At 42.9% G+C, this 13,504-nt stretch overlaps 1 protein-coding gene across 2 annotated transcripts in view; it reads left to right on the forward strand.

The window, feature by feature from the left end:
- The first annotated feature begins 3,428 nt into the window (after positions 1–3,428).
- The window catches only part of WDR37 (WD repeat domain 37), a 78,177-nt gene continuing 68,101 nt past the window's right edge, over positions 3,429–13,504 (forward strand). For both annotated transcript variants that reach the window (XM_032266165.1, XM_032266166.1), the window contains exon 1: positions 3,429–3,590. The gene's annotated coding sequence lies outside the window, so the exon portion shown is untranslated. The remainder of the gene's footprint in view (positions 3,591–13,504) is intronic.

Consider the following 13,504-nt stretch of genomic DNA (forward strand, 5'->3'; position numbering starts at 1 on the left):
GCCTCCCAAAGTGCTGGGATTACAGGCTTGAGCCACCGCGCCCGGCTGTTTCATTTTTTTTAATCATTTGTGTGTTCGCTGGAGGAGCACTTCAAATTTCCTTAAAGAACTTTTCGTTTGCATTCACAATTTGGCTATTTCAACATGCCTTCCTCACTATGTTTAATCATTCCTAGCTTTTGATTTAAAGTAAGAAATGTGCAACTCATTCTTTTACAAAACAATTATTGGCCATTTTAGCGTTATTAATTGCCCTAATTTTTTTGAGTCGGGGTCTTGCTTTACTGCCCATGCTGGAGTGCAGTGGTGTGATCACGGGTCACTGCAACCTTGAATTCCTGGGCTCAAGCAATCCTCCTGCTTTAGTCTCCCAGGTAGCTGGGACTACAGGCATGAATCCCCAGCAGGCCGGGCCCCTAATTTCAGTATTGCTGTGTCTCAAGGATAGGGAGGTCTGAGTAGATGGAGCGAGATAGGGAGCCTACTGGTCAGTGGAGTGGTCAGAACACATCTAACATTTACTGACTTAGTTTGTTGCTTTACATAGGGGTGGTTCTTGGTGCACCCCCAGATAATTTCGACAGTAATATCAAAGATCACTAATCACAGATCACCATAACTAATAAAGAAAACATTTGAAACATTCCAAGAATTACCAAGATGTGACGCAGAACATGAAGTGAGCACGTACTGTTGGAAAAATAGCACTGATAGACTTGCTCCATGCAGGGTTGCCACAAATCTCCACTTTCTGAGAAACATGATACCCGCGAAGTGCAATAAAGTGATGCACACTGAAACAGGTGTGCCTGTTATGACATACATACACACACACACACACACACACACACACACACGAGAATGATTATGAAGCAACATGGCAACCAGCTTGTAACACTAGAGTGTACTAACTACCCAAGTGTTTGAGGCACAGTTAAAATAATCAGTAATGAGGACAATGAGAGAATCCTATCATTCTATATCATATCTAATATATATATATCCTATCATTCTATATATCTATCATATCTAATCAATCCTATCCTAATTGTCTATCAAACCATGCTCATAAATGAGTTAATAAATTCAGCATTGTTGCCCGATGGCAGGGACAAATAAATGACATGTATTTTGCACAGGTGGACATGTAACAAGATAGAAACTGGTTTTGTCAGACAGGATTCCCTGCAGCTTCTGTAGGAGGCAGTATGTAATTGGATGCCAGGATTGCAATCATAACCTTTTATAATTTTGGCTAGTTTTGTGTCTTTCAAAAAAATTACATTGGACAGTTATTTCAGGAAACAGTGTGTTATGGGTTAAACTGTGTCCCCCTCTCCAGTTCATGTGTTGAAGACCACATTTCCAGTATTTCAAAATGTGACCTTATTTGGAAATATGGTTGTTGTGGCTATGATTAGTTAACCTGAGGTCAGAGTAGGGCCTCTCCCACTCCAATATGATTGATGGCCTCATAAAAAGAACACAAAGGGTGCAGACAGATACGGACATGGAAACCATCATGTGAAGGCTGGGTATGCTGCCACAAGCCGAGGAATGCCCTGAAGCTGAGAAGCATTACAGGCTCCGATCACAGCTGTCAGAAGGAACCAACTCTGCCAACACCTTCATCTTGGACTTCCAGTCAGACCTCTGACAATAAACTTGTTCAAGCTGCCTAGTTTGCAGTATTTTGTTACTGCAGCCCTAGCATGGGTAGTGAAAAGAACATGGGCTCTGACGTCACCCTTTAGTCTTTGCCGACTGCACGATTATCTTTTTCACTTTTGACAAGTTATTTCAACATTCTCATACTTAAAATTCAATTTAGAATAATAACTTCTAGTTTACTGGATTCTTTTGGGGATTACATTAGTTACAAAAGATGTAAAGTGACTGGCTCTCAAAAAAATGTTGATTTCTTTCCCTTGGTTTTGTGACATGTCATGCACTCAGTTATTTTCAGTGACTTTTGTGGAATCCTAAATATATCAAATTAAAACATTACATTAATGATATCCTAAGCGTTATCTGACTGCAACATAAAACCACCTATTAGAATGTGGGTTAGTGCCTTGATTCTGAAGGGTGTAGTGACACAAAGAAAAAAGAAAAAAAAAAAGAATGTGGGTTAGATGAGACACTGCGACTTACAAAGCTTTCTCTTTGCTGCCATGCCCAGCCGAATGTCTGCATACCGGGTGCGAAATAAACATTTGTTACTTAAATGTCACAACCTCTAAAAGTTTAAAAAATGACTTCTCTAAAATGTCAAATATTTTCTCCTTGGCGTTCCTCTTAGAGAACCGTTTTTTAGCGATAAAGTTTTATTAATATACTCAATGCAGAAATACACGTCTAATTTTTTTTTTTGGTTATTTGGATCCCCTAAATATAATGTTAAATTTGATTCTCGTGCAACAAACAAGTTACCGCTTCTGACTCTTCATCTTTAGCTTAATTTTTTTTCTTTTTGAGACAGAGTCTCACTCTGTTGCTAGGCTGGAGTGCAGTGGCATGATCTCGGCTCACAGCAACCTGTGCTTCCCCGGTTCAAGTGACTCTCCTGCCTCAGCCTTCCGAGTAGCTGGGACTACAGGCGCGCGCCACCACGCCCGACTAATTTTTGTATTTTTAGTAGAGACGGGGTTTCACCATGTTGGCCAGGCTGGTCTCGAACTCGTGATCCGCCGGCCTCGGCCTCCCAAAGTGCTGGGATTACAGGCGTGAGACACCGCGCCCAGCCTTGAGCTTCATGGTTAAAGGAAGTTGCAGGAATGTTGACCTACACAGGAAAAAAATGCTTTCACGCTGTAGATTTACTCTAGACGGGCTTCAAAGGCGCAGTCAGAGCTTTCTGCAGAGCGGAGAGACGGCTGTTTACGTAAAGACCGTCATGCGGCGTTTCCAACCTAGATTCCAGGAAAAAAGCGGCTCAAGTCCCACCTTCGCAGTGAACAGCTGATTCTGTTTTTCCTTCCCAGCCAATGGTGATCAAAAGCTTCGGGATGCGGGTGAGTCACTGCGGAGGAGCCGAACGCTGACCGCGCCGTCCCCGCCAGGCTCCTGCGCCGCAGGAAGCGCGGCCACGAGCGCAGGCGGCCCGGGGGTCTCAGGCCTCGGGCGGACCCCGCCCCGGGCTCGCTGTCCTCCCGCCCCGGCTGCCGGGCTGCGGGGCAGATGGACTCGGAGCGCCCCGCCGGTGAGTAGATACGACTCCCGAGGCCACCTCTCGCGCCCCGCTCCGCGGCAGGAACAGGCGACCGGGGTGGTGACGTCGGCTGCGGAGTAGAGGCGCCCGGACCCCACGGGGATGCGGGGCGGAAGCCGAGGCATGACTTCCGACGCCTGCGGCGGCTTCCGTCGGCCACAGAGGCGCGGGAGTGGGGCGGGACTTCCGGCGGCGCCGGAAGTGTAGAAGCGCCGGAAGTGTAGAAGCGCCGAGTCGGGGTCGTGGGGTCGCGTCAGTGTGGAGGCAGCCGGTGTCCTGCGCGTCGTGGGGTCAGTGCTGGGGACCGCGTCCTAGGGACTCACGGGCGGTGCGCGACCCGCGCTGGCTCCGGGGGTGGCAGGCACGGCGGCTGTGACAGGTGAGTGCCGCCATCTTCCTATCTCTTGAGCGCCGAGTCCTTCCCCGGTTGCCCAGAAGAGAAGTCGGACGCTACCGGGCTCTAGGGGGGTGCAGTGGCCGTTGGCTCGTGGTGGGGGATGGGATGCAGGTGGGCTCGGAATGCGGAGGATCCAGGGTGGTGCAGCAGGGGTCGCGGCCCAGGAGGGCCGGTGGCGGTGCTGGGAGGGCCGTGGTGCAGAAGGGTTCAGGGTGCAAGAGAAGTTGGGGCGCAGGAGGAGTCCGTGGCCGTGCCAGAGGGACCGGGGTGCAGGAGGGATCCGGGCCCGGGGCGGTGCAGCAGGAGCCGTAGTCTAGGAGGAGTTGGGGCGCTGGAGTCGCGGCACTGGTGAGGTCTGGGGTGGAAGGGTTTGGCTTGGGGGTCTCTCTTCGCCCCATAGGCTTCGGCCTGGCCACTCCGGGGAAGTGCGTCTCCAGGAAAGCACTTTGGAGGCCTTTCGGAGAGGAGGATGGCCTTCCTTCTAGCCAAAAAGTGGGGATGGCGGGCTTCAAGAAGGATGGCGAGCACGGGGTGACGGATGCTGAAGTGAATAACGGCGCTATGGTATTGTTCCCCTTCTAAGACTTCCTTTTCTTTCCCTTCCCCCGTAAGCAGCCACAGCTGGAGGGAAACATTAAGATAGCTGTTCACCGGAATAACACAAGAGCAACAATAATAATGTACTCATTTACTAAAGAAAGTTGAATAAATATGTTTTTCCAGATTGTAAGCAAAAATATCTAAGGTCTGCCAGGTTTTTAAAGGTTTTGTCATTTAGCTTAAACGATAAAACGTTTCTTGTGCTTGGCCAGGTCACTTGAGGTTGATACCATTATAGGATATAAAAGTATTAATTGCTTGGCAGTTTCATTTATTAAAACTCAAGCATTTTTCTCTTAAGTTCAGTATGTTGGCCTGTGAGTTATGGTCATAAAAGTATTCCAGGAATTATTTATCTCTAAATGAGGTAGTTCAAGATAGTTATTATATTTCTTCAGTATTTTTCATCCTCTTCTGAACTTCCCGCGACTCCAGCACGCGCGCGCGCGCGCACACACACACACACACACACACACGCGCACAGAGTTCTGGTTACTTTCCTGATCAAATTCGAGTCTTTCAAAATCGCTTTTGAAATGTGATCCCAGGAGTTGAACGATATCTAAATATGAACTGACCAATGAGGAACAAGTGGAGTGATCTGTTATTCCCTGGGTTTGAATGCTGCCTTTCTATTAATACTGCTCACAGGAGACAGAGTAGGGGAGTGGACCCTGGCCACATCTCATAACAGCAGTGTGACCTTGGGCAAGGCCTTCCTAAGTCCCCACTTCCTGTCCTCTCACATGGTGTTCATATCAGCCTCATTTTGTTATTGGAAAAGTTATGTAATATATGTCAGCCATTCTTGCGAAGTGCTGTATACAGGAGATCTTGAGTGTGTTTTTCCCCCTCCTCCTTTTGGGTAGCTTTATTAGACTGTTCACTTTGCGCTTTTGCCCTGAACTAAAATTCCTAAGTCTCTTTCACCGAGTTGAAACTAAGATGGAGTTTTCTTATTTATCCTGTCTTATTTTTTCAGGGAAAATATTTTACATCTGTTGAATTTCATCCTTGGTTTAAACTTACTCTTTTAACTACTGAGATCTTTTGAAGATCCTGATGGTTATTTATCCAGTTAATGATGTTTTTCTAATTCAGTGTCATCCATGGAATTGATGGTGCATGTATTCCATGCCTTCATCTCATTAATGACAAAACATTTTAAGCAGGTTAATATTGATGACAGAGTTCTGACCTGTAGAGACCATTCTGTTCCTCAGTATTGTTCAGAAGTTGAGTTTGGTGTTTAAACCCACTAGGAATTCATCTAATAGTGCTGTTGCGATAAAATGTTACTGCGAACTTCATTAAACTTCTGGTGGAAATTACGTCACATTTTATTCCATTTTCAGTTTATTTCTCCAATATAAAGTCATATGGAAATTATATTCCTTACCCATTCTTTTGCATATGATTAGCATTTATGGCATTAACCATTTAAGCAAGTGTTTTTGCTTCGATGAAAAGTGTTTAAAATCCTACTGTATATCAAACTGAAAGTAATGTTTTGTATTTTTTTTTTCAAATGAAAGTGTAAATTAAGAATTTTTTGGCCAGGAGTGATGGCTCACACGTGTAATCCCAGCACTTTGGGAGGCCGAGGTGGGTGGATTGCTTAAGTCAGGAGTTCAAGACCAACCTGGCCAACATGGTGAAACCCCGTCTCTACTAAAAATACAAAAATTAGCTGGGCCTAGTGGAGGGTGCCTGTAATCCCAGCTACTTGGGAGGCTGAGGCAGGAGAATCGCTTGAACTTAGGAGGTGGTGGTTGCAGTGACAGTGAGCCGAGATCATGCTACTGTACTCCAGCCTGGGTGAGAGAGTGAGAATCTATCTCAAAAACAAAACAAAACAATAACAACAAAATAAAGAATTTGTTGTATTGCTGTTTAAAGCTACTTTGGTTATCTTCCTTCCCCAAATTATATGCACTTAGGAGAATGATAGTTTCTATAGCCACAATTTAATTAATATTGGAAAGTATCTTTTATAAAAGAGCAGGAAGCTAAGTGTTCATTGATGCTATTTAATATTACAGCATTTCTTTCTTTTTTTTTTTTTTTTGTGATGGAGTCTCACTCTGTTGTCCAGGCTGGAGTGCAGTGACATGATCTCAGCTTGTTGCAACCTCCACCTCCCAGGGTCGAGCAATTCTTGTGCCTCAGCCTTCTGGGTAGGTGGGACTACAGGTGTGCACCATAACACCCAGCTAATTTTTGTATTTTAATAGAGACAGGGTTTCACCACGTTGGCCAGGCTGATCTTGAACTCCTGACCTCGCCCACCTCAGCCTCCCAAAATGCTGGGATTACAGGCGTGAGTCACTGCGCCTGACCTAATATTACAGCATTTCTAAAGATGAGGAATTTAGCTTACTAACACAAACTGTGTTTATGGGTTTCATTAATTTATTGAGTGTTTGTCCAGTGCCTGCTGTCTGCAGAGCACTGTGCTGCATCAAAGCTGTGTGCCTGTTTCTGACTGCTTACAAACAATAGGGCTATGCTATGTACATGGCAACATATACTGAGGATGGATGAATTGGACAGACTGTATAAATCAGTTAAGAGTTCAGAAGGAAAGTTTATCAAATCTATGGTAGGAGAGAAAGATTGCATTTTTAGAGCGAACTATTTATAGTGTCTTGAAAATATGTTTATTAAAAACCAGAAGGATATTTAATCAACATAAGCTTTCTGTTTGCTATGGTAATCTGTCCAATAATATTGGGTAAATGTGAATATTTTGAAGGAAAATAATTATGTTTTGGAATCTCAGGTTTCTTTTTGTTTGTATTTAGGTAAAACAGTGCATAGAGATTTTATTTTTGGAGTGAAGAAGTTTCTTTTTTCTCTTTACAGTTCTGTAATCAGTTTATTAGTGTTTAGTCTGTTAAATACAGTTAGGTGCCACATTACGAATGATGTTTGTTCAACAACAGACCTCTTGTTAAGATGGTGGTCCCGTAAGATTATAATACTGTATTTTTACTGTACCTTTTCTATTGTGTTACAGTTGCCTGCAGTTTTCTGTACGGTAACATGCTGTGCAGGGCTGTAGCCTAGGAGCAGCAACCTCTGCCATCTAGCCTTGGTGTGTAGTAGGCTGTGCATCTAGCTTTGTGTAAGTGCAGGCTGTGATGGTCCCACAGTGGTGAAATCACCTGACAACACATTTCTCAGAACCTATCCCCATCCTTAAGCGATGTATGACTGTTGAAAGGCTCTTAATTGGATTTGAGAACTCTGTCTTATAGGGGTATCATGAGGATTCCTGACTCTTTGTGTTTATTGATCTGTTTAAGTCTTACAGTAATTCTTTGTAGTAGCTCTTCAGCTTCTGGTAGACCTACCAGTCTACCAACTTTCTTCCAGTATCTCTCCATTAATTCTGTTTTCACTTCCCTTCTTGTCTATTTTAGGTTTCATAGTATACCATTTCAGTAGTTTTTTTTACAAACACCTGCCACTTCCTTGACTCTCTTCCCATGATACCAACATGAAACTCCCCTAAACTGGTTATTAAACATTTAAATAAGATTTCTGCTAATACTGGTTGAGCATCCTAATCCAAAAATTCAAGATCCAAAGTGCTCCAAAATCCAAAACTTTTTGAGTGCTAACATGACACAAGTGGAAATTTCCGCACCTTACCTTGTGACAGGTTGTAGTCAAAATGTGGATACACAACATGGTTTATTCAGAGTCCCCAAGGGAAAAATAAAATGACCTTCAGGTGGCCGGGCATGGTGGCCCATGCCTGTAATCCCAGCACTTTGGGAGGCCAAGGTGGGCGGATCACTTGAGGTCAGGAGTTTGAGACTAGCTGACCAACATGGCAAAACCCCGTCTCTCCTAAAAATACAAAAATTAGCTGGGCCTGGTGGTGGCTGCCTGTAATTCCAGCTACTTGGGAGGCTGAGTAAGGAAAATTGCCTGAACCCAGGAGATGGAGGTTCCAGTGAACTGAGATTGTGCCACTGCACTCCAGCCTGGGTGACAGAACAAGAATTCATCCACAAAAAAAAAAAAAAAAAAATTACTTTCAGGCTATGTGCATCAGGTATATGTGAAACATAAATGAATTTTGTGTTAGCCTTGGGTCCCATCCCCAGGATATCTCGGTATGTGTATGCAGATATTCCAAAGTCTGAAGGCACGTGAAATCTGAAACACTTCTGGTCTTAAGCTTTCTGTTTTTGGCCAAGGAGGATCTGGTGTGAAAGGAAGGAAGTGGTGATGGGACCAATGCGGACTGCTGGGAAGACTGTCGAGGGTCTGAACACAGAGACGATAAGATGACTCCAGCATGAAAAAATGTTTATTTGGTGTCAAGTTCCAGGGAGGTGATTGTAGGAAATGCATACATTTGGTTGAAGTTGATCAGTGGTGTTGACTATTTTGTGAAGTGGCGAAGAAGGCAAACTAAACCAAAGAGAGCACTGTGTAACTTATGGAGAGGCTGGAAAAGCCAATGATGTGATTCTTTTTTTTTTTTTTTTTTTTTTAAGATAAGGTTTCACCATGATGGCCAGGCTGGTCTTGAACTCCTGACCTCAGGTGATCCACCCACCTCGGCCTCCCAAAGTGCTAGGATTACAGGCGTGAGCCACCGTGCCCAGCCCTAATGATGTGATTCTTAAGATAAAATCGGTGATCCAAAACTTATAATTTTGATGAGAAAGGAAAGTTGTCATTGTAATTTTTGCATTTTTTGGTAACCAGCTTGTAGAATGCCTGGAACGTATCAGAATATTTCTACAGATAAAGTTCTTAAGAGAGGGAAGGGAAGCCCTTTGCTGGTCTTACTTGCTTCATTTAACTGAAGATAAAGTCTCCCTTTTTCTCTGAGGCCATGTCAGGGCAGCTTTCACAGGCTTTTGATATGGTTTCCTTTTTTCCTTTATAAAACATACTCTGTAAACTACAGAGTAACTGAATGTATTTTATGTTGTAAAGCAACATTTTTTTCTCCTTTAAAAATAGGCCTACACATATGCAATTTGAGAATAAAAGAGGATTCTTGGCTTTGTGCTTGCGTAAAGATGGAGTAGACGTATTTTTCTTTATTCCTCCCACTAAGTACATCTAATAACACTATGTATAAAACAAATGTAAGACTGACAGATGGAGAAAAGAAGTAGATTTGCTTCGTTCGTTGGGACCTCAGAAGTGACATAAAACTTAATTCTATGAGTTTTCTTTTTGCCTCATGTTATCACACATGTTGTGCAGGAGGAGCTAGCAGCCTAGGTATAAAAGGGCTCAGACAAAACAAGGCCTAAGAAAAGCCTGCTCTCTGTGGCTGGGAGACCAGGAAAGGGGCAGCCTGCAAGGTACAGAACTTTTAGACGGTAAGTGCTTTACTCCAGTGAATATCACAGGAAACACTGCAGCAGCATCCTCACCCTGGTGATCAGAGGCTGGGTAGGTGCTCTGGGTTCCCACCCATGACAGGCGGCAGGGCTGCTGTTAGAGAAGGCTGGCTGAGGAGTTGGGGTTTTACTTCTGCTGGGTGGTTACAAAGCACAGCTTCCCCTTCCTGGTAGGGTATCATATGAGTGACCTCACAAAAACTCATGGGCTTTAAAGGGCTGCCTGGTGGTAATGAGGCCACCCCTCTGTGGTATGGGGGAGACTGTGTAGGAAGCAGCAAGGAGGCAGCTCTGATTCAGCCTTGATGGTGGGAGTGGAGGTTCAGGAGGGGGCTGAACTTTCCCTTTAACCAGCAACAATGAGGACCTCCTCATGCAGGGGTCTGTGGAGGCTGAGTAGGAATCTTAACTTTCACCTCACCTTCTACCTCCACCTGGCAGAGGCTTGCTGTAACAGAAGATTTACATCAGATCCTGAGTTTGATTACATCAAACCCCAAATGTCAGGATTTTAGTGGAAAATCACTTATAGGAAGAACAGGAAAATCTCAACCTAAACAAGAAAAGACCACTGATGCCAATGTAGAGATGACACAGATTTTAGAATTGTTGACAATGACCTTAAAGCAGCCATCGTAAAAATGCTTCAGTAACCAGTTAACACTTAAATGAAAAATAGCCCCAGGAAGAAAATGCAGGATGTAAAAGAGAAACATGGAAATTTTAGAAGTGAAAAAATGGAATACATGAAATAAATTCAGTGGATGGCTCAGTAGCAGAAAGGAGAGGACAGACAAAAGAAGCCATCAGTTTGAAGATAGAACAGTGGAAGTTACCCAATCTGAAAAGCAGAGAGAAAATAGACTGGAAAAAAGTGAGCAGAGCCTCGGGGGCCCATGGGACTTTAACAGAAGATGCAACATCTGTGTTGTTAGAGGTTTAGAAAGAGAGAAGGACGGGGGAAAAATGTGTTTGAAGAAATAATTGCTACATGTTTCCTGCGTTTGGCAAGCCATACATCTACAGATTTCAAGAAGCAGAGTAAGCCCAGGGAAGATAAACACAAAGATGCCAAGACACATCCTGGGTAAACTTCTGAAGACGAAAGAGTAGTAAGAGAGATAACACTTTACCCGTAGTGGAAAGTTATTTGAGTGACAGTGGATCTTTGTTTTTTTTTGAGATGGAGTCTTGCTCTGTAATCCAGCTGGAGCGCAGTGGTGCGATCTCGGCTTACTGCAACCCCTGCCTCCCAGGTTCAAGCAGTTCTCCTGCCCCAGCCTCCCATGTAGCTGGGACGATAGGCATGCACCACCACACCCCACTAATTTTGTATTTTTAGTAGAGATGGGGTTTCATGGTGTTAGCCAGGCTGATCTTGGACCCCTGACCTCAGGTGATCTGCCTGCCTCGGTCTCCCAAATCATGCCTGGGATTACATGTGGGAGCGACTGCACCTGGCCTGACAGTGGATCTTATCAGAACTTGTGGAGGCCAGAAGGAAGTGGCAGGACATTTTTCAGGTGCTGAAGGAAAAGGACTGTCAACTCAGAATTTTATATCTAGTGAAAACATGCTTCACATGATTTATCTCCAGCTGACCTACTCTCTTAAAATAACAAGTAAAGGAAATTCTTTAAACGGAAAGGAAATGATAAAAGAAATGTGGGAACATCAGGAGGGAAGAACAACAGTGGACAGCAAAAATGTCAGATTCAATATTTGTTTATTTTTTAAATTATGTTTGGAATTTGAAACATAACTGATACGGTTCTCAGTGTATATGGAGGAAATATAATGATTACATTATAAATGGGGAAAGGTAAGGAAGCATAGAGGAAAGTAGAATTTTTATGCTTTATGTGAACTGGTAAAATATTGATAATCAGTAGACTACAATAAGTTGTAGATGTGCAATGTAAAACCTAGAGCAACTACTAAAGTTATGCAAAAGAGACAAACTCAGAAATACTATAGGTAAATAAATATGAAATTATAAAAAATGTTTACCCCACAAGAAGGCAGGAAAAAGAAGGCAAAAAAGAATAGAGGGAAAGAGAATGAATTATACACCATGACCAAGTGCAGTTTATTTCATGGCTGCAAGATTGGATCGATATTTGAAAGTCATCAGTGTAATTCTGTCAGTAGGTCAGAAAAGGAAACCTACTCTAAAGAACCATGACAGAATTCAGCACTCATTCATAAAAGAAACTCTCAGAAAATGAATGACAGAGAAAATGTTTTCAACTTGATAAACAGCATCTGCAAAAAAATCTACAGCTAGCATCAAACTTAATGGTGAAAAACAGTATTTTCACCCTAATATTCAGGGCAAAGCAAGGATGTTTGCTGTCACTATTGTAATTTAAGATAGTACTGGAATTTCTAGCCAAATCAATAATGTAATGAAGGGAAATAGAAGTCTTAAAAACAGAAAGGAAGAAATAAAACTGTCTTTTTTCTTTAGATGACATAATAGTCTACATAGAAAATCCCAAGGAATCTACAAAAAATCTTGAATTTTAAGTTCAACAGGATTGTACATGTTTAATATACAAACTTCAGTTGTATTTATACTAGCAATTAACATGTGGAAACCAAAATAAAATATATTTAAAATTATGCAAAAAATAAAAAGAGAGACGTCAGTGTAAAAATTGAGAAAATATATATAGGACCTTTTTTTTTTTTGAGACGGAGTCTTGCTCTTTCACCCAGGCTGGAGTGCAGTGGTGTGCTTTTGGCTCACTGCAACCTCTATCTACTGGGTTCATGCGATTCTCCTGCCTCAGCCTCCCAAGTAGGTGGGATTACAGCTGTGCACCATTATGCCCAGCTAATTTTTGTATTTTTAAGTAGAGACAGAGTTAAACCATGTTGGTCAGGCTGGTCTCAAACCCTTGACCTCATAATCTGTCTGCCTCAGTCTCCCAAAGTGCTGGGATTACAGGCATGAGCCACTGCGCCTGGCTCATATGTGGGACTTTTATGCAGAAAACCTTAACATTGAGGAAAGCAAGATCTAAGTAAATATTGTATTCATAGATTAAAAGACTTAACATAAGAAAGATACCATTTCTCCCCAAATTGATGTACAGATTTAACACGGTTCCTATCAAAATCCCAGCAAGATTTTTGTAGACATGTAAAAGATTATTCTAAAATGTAAAGGGAAGGACAAAGGCCTGGAATAGCTGAAACAAAATGGAGAAAGCTTTAATAGGAATCACTAAGTGATTTTAAGACTTATCATACAGTACAGTAATAGAAACTGCTTGTATTAGTCCATTTTCACCCTGCCGATAAAGACATACCTGAGACTGGGCAATTCATAAAGGAAAGAGGTTTATTGGACTTACAGTTCCACATGACTGGGGAGGCCTCACAATCATGGTGGAAGGCAAGGAGGAGCAAGTCACATTTTACGTGGATGGCGGCAGGCAAAGAGGGAGAGCTCGTGTAGGGAAACTTTCCGTTATAGAACCATAGGATCTCCTGAGACTTACTATCACAAGAACAGCGTGGGAAAGACCTGCCCCCCATCCCCCTCACATGATTCAGTTACCTCCCACTGGGTTCTTGCCACAACATGTGGGAATTCAAGATGAGACTTAGGTGGGGACACAGTGAAACCATATCACTGCTGTTGGTGGAAGGATAAATATGTATCAGTGGAACAGAACAGAACCAAGAAATAATCCCATACAAGTACAGAGAGTTGATTTTTTGACAAAGATACCAAAATAGTTCGATCTAGGCTGGACTATCTTCAACAAATGTGGCTGGGATAATTGGATACACAGGTGAAAACAAAACAGCAAACCTCGACTTAAATTTTACAGCTTATAAAACGGTCATCACCGTGTAGGTAGTAAATTTAGATATGAAACAGAAAACTATAAAAAATTTAGAGGC

The sequence above is a fragment of the Sapajus apella genome, unplaced genomic scaffold, assembly GCF_009761245.1.
Source record: "Sapajus apella isolate SASKATOON/1434 unplaced genomic scaffold, GSC_monkey_1.0 scaffold155, whole genome shotgun sequence".
NCBI classification, from domain to species: Eukaryota; Metazoa; Chordata; class Mammalia; order Primates; family Cebidae; genus Sapajus; species Sapajus apella.